Source organism: Zootoca vivipara, chromosome 6 (assembly GCF_965207765.1).
Source record: "Zootoca vivipara chromosome 6, rZooViv2.hap1.1, whole genome shotgun sequence".
NCBI lineage: Eukaryota > Metazoa > Chordata > Lepidosauria > Squamata > Lacertidae > Zootoca > Zootoca vivipara.
Genome location: NC_142589.1, coordinates 81,270,220 through 81,275,227, shown reverse-complemented (window position 1 = coordinate 81,275,227; position 5,008 = coordinate 81,270,220).

Below are 5,008 nucleotides of genomic sequence, written 5' to 3'. Positions count from 1 at the left end.
GTTTCACCTCCATCCCTTTAGATGCTGCGATGCTTAAAAGTAATCTTACGCTACTGTATCTCACTGTCGGTGCAAAGACTTGGTCATAGTCGTGGCCATATTGCTGTGAAAAACCTTGTGCCACTAGTCTTGCTTTGTAACGTTGCACCTCCCCTTCTGAACCCCTTTTAACCTTGAACACCCATTTGCTCCCAATTGCTTTCTTACCAGCAGGTAATTCTGTGAGTGTCCAGGTCTTGTTCTTGTGCAGTGCGTCAATCTCCTCCTGCGCGGCTTTCCTCCAGAGACTGGCTTCGGTGGCTGGCATCTGCTCTACCTCTTCCCAAGTGGAAGGTTCTGGTGGAGACGCCGACCCTGCAAAGTAGGACAGTCGTAGTGGCGGAACGCCCTTGTTGGTTCTGGATGAGTATCTGACCTCTGGTTGTGCAACCGCATCAGCATCCTCATCCTCCTCCAACGCTGGCATGTCCACGTACAGATCCTCCTCTTCCTCTCTGGTGCCGCCAGGGGTCTGGACCTCTGCGTCTTCTGGGGTGTCGCCTGTAGGGGGTGTTGTGACACTAGAAGGTATATTAGTTCCTTGTGCTAAAGGAAAACTTATAAACTCTTCATCTGGTGACTCTCTAGAACAGTCAATAACAGTGTTCTTTGTATCAAACTTTCCTTGTTCATCAAAATGAACCACATGGTATGGGTCTACTCTGCCACTCTTTGGATCTAGAACTCTATATCCCTTTCCTCCAGGAGCATATCCAACCAGGATACCTGCTTTTGCTCTGGAGTCAAGCTTGTGTCTGCGCTCTTTGGGCACGTGGTAATAACAGACACTTCCAAACACACGTATGTGCTGCAGACTTGGGACTCTCCCGTGCCAAAGTTCAAATGGTGTGCGTTCTGCACCCTTTGTAGGCAATCTGTTTTGCAAATAAATCGCCGTATTCACCGCTTCACCCCATAGCTTCTGTGACAAGTTGGCCTCTTTTAACATGCACCTTGTCATCTCCATAATAGACCTAAACTTTCTCTCAGCAATGGAGTTCTGTTGAGGCGTGTAAGCAACTGTAGTTACATGTGCTATGCCTTCTTGTGCCATGATGGCCTTCATCTGCCGTGAGCAAAACTCTCCACCATTATCCGAAATTAAGGTGGAAGGAGCTCTCTGGAATTTGTTCTTCACCATGTTTAAGTACAGTTTGAACAATTCCGGTGTCTGACTCTTTTCCTCTAGAAAATATCCAACACAATATCTTGAGAAGTCATCTATAAATATCAGAATGTACTTATTGTTTCCTAGGGAAGGTACATTCAGCGGACCACATAGGTCAGTATGAACAGTGTCCATGACTTTTGTGCTTCTCTTCTCTGTACAACGTGGGAAGGAAGGCTTGACTGCCTTTTCAGTTATGCAAGTTGTACAGTTTGGCATTGGTGTACTGCAATTCTTTACCTGTAGACCTTTTACCAGATTTTCCTTCTGCATTTTCAGGATAAGGTTGGTATCCCTGTGTCCAAGCCTTTTGTGCCAGAGTTCCAGATCTGGTTGATCCTTTCTGCTGGGTTGTGCAACCCTTGCAGACTCATTCTCTGAAATATCAATCTCATACACATCATTGATTAGTTTGGCTTGAATAAACACTTCACCATCTTTTATCACATTGCATTGTCCATTTTTAAATATAATTTCAAAACCTTTCTTGTCCAAGCTAGACACACTTATTAGATTACAGTTCAGCTTTGGTGCATACTTAACATTACTCACTGTAGTATCAAAAGACTCATTGTTCACTTTGAAATTCAAGTTCAAAGATCCTGCACCTATTGACTTTATAACATTTCCATCAGCAATTTCAATCTCAGACTGTTTATTATTGTCTATTTCATTGAAATATTCCCTTTTATAGCAGAAGTGGCTGCTTGCTGCACTGTCCAGAAGCCACTTATTGCGCTTTCCTTCACAGCTCTGGAAAGCTACATTTCTTTCTTGCAATATCATTGCACGCCCACGACCCCCCTTCTTTTCGCCTTTTGGTGGAAAGGGGCGGGATTCATTCTTTGTAGATGCTCCATACTTGCGCTCAATATCCTTTAAGATTTGCGCTGCATCATCTCTGCTATTAATTGACGTTAGATGCTTATTGCGAAGTCCACTCAAAATTATGTGTCTCGCCTCGCTGTTCATGCGTTTCCAAGTTGCTATCTTTGCTAAATCCTCTTCTGTTTCGCCAGTAGGCATAGGATTTTCAATGGCATCCAAAACATTCCTTGCATCTAAAAATGCTATCAGGCGTTGTTTCCAAAATACGTAATTGTGGTCATCTAAAGCCATTAATCCTAGGTTAACTCCACTATCAAAATCTGCAAAAGCCATCTTTGGAATCTCAAAATTCTAAAAATTTCTCAAAATTCAAAAATTTGCCAAAAATTCCAAAATCAAAATCTCTAAAAATATCTCAAAATGCAAAATAATCTTCACTGCCTCTGAGTTCTCAGTGCTGTAAACTCTGAGGGAGGGGAGGGGTAGCTAATCCCCTAGGCACACTGGATAACAATAGACCATGTGCTCACCAGGAAGTTCTAACTGAAAAATCCTACTCAGTTCAAAATCACAATCCAAAGCAATCCTTCAAAAATACACAAAAATACGCAGTCCTGGGCCGTAATAACCCTTTATGGGAATGTTAGGGATGTGGATTAGGATATATTATTAGATAGATCCTATCCAAGCTTGTGTTAGCAAGCTTCCAATATTAGCAGAGTGACATTCCCCTTTTGTGCGCAGCAAAGCATGTGCGTTAGATTCGCTAGAATCTCTATAACAATATTACACTTTATAGTTCAATATTACACTTCCTGGCAAAGGTCCCCTTTGTCCCTCTTAAAAGAAATACACAACACAGTGTTTATAAAATAAGATAGAGTTTACTTACAGTTTCATCCTGAGTTACAGCATAATCTCAGAAAGGCAGGCTTGCTTAGAAAAGTTACAAGTATATATACATCTAGAGACTACTTAGTAAAGTAAGACTCCATTTGGTCTCACTCTTGGCTGCAGGCCTAGAGTGAGAACCATGCTAACTAGAGATTCTCTGGAGATGTGTCCTCATCGAGGGAGGAAGTAGCTAAGAGAGAGAGTGATTGCAGGCTAGGGCTTTTGTCTAATCCAACTCATTTGCATGTCTGAGGGAACAGGAACTGACCTGTAGTCAGGTGTCCCTCCAGGTGAGTTCCTGTTAGTGGACACTCTAGGAACTGTTGTGACTTGTCTGCCCCAGTGTTCCATCCCACACCAGCAATGTGCAAGAGAATGTGCTCTGCTTGTTGCTCACTAGCGTGAATGAGGAGGGATAATATTTAATCGATTTATCCTCTCCTACCTGCCTCAACATTTCCCACAAGAATAGCATTTGCTTTTTTTGCTGCTGCATCTCACTGTTGACTCATGTTAAGCTTGTCCACTACTAAGACCCCTTAGATCAGGCATCCCCAAACTTCGGCCCTCCAGATGTTTAGGACTACAATCCCCATCATCCCTTACCACTGGTCCTGTTAGCTATAAGGACCATGGGAGTTGTAGGCCAAAACATCTGGAGGGCTGCAGTTTGGGGGTGCCTGCCTTAGATCCTTCTCACATGTACTACTGGCAATCCAGGTGTCCCCCATCTTATACTGGTGCAGATGGTTCTTCCTGCCCAAGTGCAGAACCTTACATTTGCCCCTATTGAAATTCATTCTATTAGTCTGGGCCCAGTTCTCCAATCTGTGAAGGTCACCTTGAATCCCAAATCTGTCTTCTATGGCATCAGCTACCCCATGGGTAGGCAAACTAAGGCCCAGGGGCCGGATCCAGCCCAATCACCTTCTAAATCCGGCCCACGGACAGTCCGGGAATCAGCATGTTTTTACATGAGTAGAATGTGTGCTTTTATCTACAATGCACCTCTGTGTTATTTGTGGGGCCTGCCTGATGTTTTTACATGAGTAGAATGTGTGCTTTTATTTAAAATGCATCTCTGGGTTATTTGTGGGGCATAGGAATTCATTCATTTTTTTCTCCAAAATATAGTCCCGTCCCCCACAAGGTCTGAGGCACAGTGGACTGGCCCCCTGCTGAAAAAGTTTACTGACCCCTGAGCTACCCCTCCCAGTTTGGTGTCATCTGCAAATTTGATGTGCATCCCCTCAATTCCTTCATCCAAGTCGTTTACAAAGACGTTGAACGACAGTGGGCCAGGACAGAACTCTGCAGCACCCCACTTGTCACTTTTCTCATTGTTCCTCTGTCCTGATGTTGGAGTGCTGAGACACAGGAAAAGCTTTGGCTGAGAGAGGCAGCAAGGATCAGAGCCATATGAGTCACCCTAGAGAGGTTTGGCTTGGGCTTACTCAACCCGCAGCAGAGCGGGGCATCACTCCCCAGACCCACCCACCCCCCGGTGTCTGCTTCCCGCACATCTGACAACATGTGCGTTAAAGAACTCACTTGGGTGGGCTACTGATTTATTTTAAATTTTCTAGAGCGCTTGCTCCCATATGCATACAATCAAAACAAGACAGGCCCTACTGGCAGGCTTCCAATCTGAAATAAATCATGGCACACGAGGAGAAAGGGATGAGGAGGGGAGAGGAAAGTAAAAAACAAAGCTCGGCCACAAATTGTTGTTCCTACTGTAACCAGCTGCCATGGTTCAGGGGCAGAGCAGAGCCATTATAGCCAGTGGTCGTTGATAGCCCTCTCTTCCTCCCTGAATTTGTCTAATCCTTTCTTAAAGCCCTCCAAGTTGGTGGCCATCACTGGCTCCTGTGGGAGAGAGTTCCACCGTCTAGTTCTGTGCTGCATCAGGAAGTTATTTCTGTTACCTGTCCTGAATGTAGTAATTGAGGGGTATGACCTGCTCAAAAGGAACAGACCAAACAGGAAAGGAGGAGGAACATTATATGGATCTTCCAACATTCAGCTTCACGAGATGCCTGAGAGAGCTGGGTTTCCATCTAAGCTAATGAAATCATA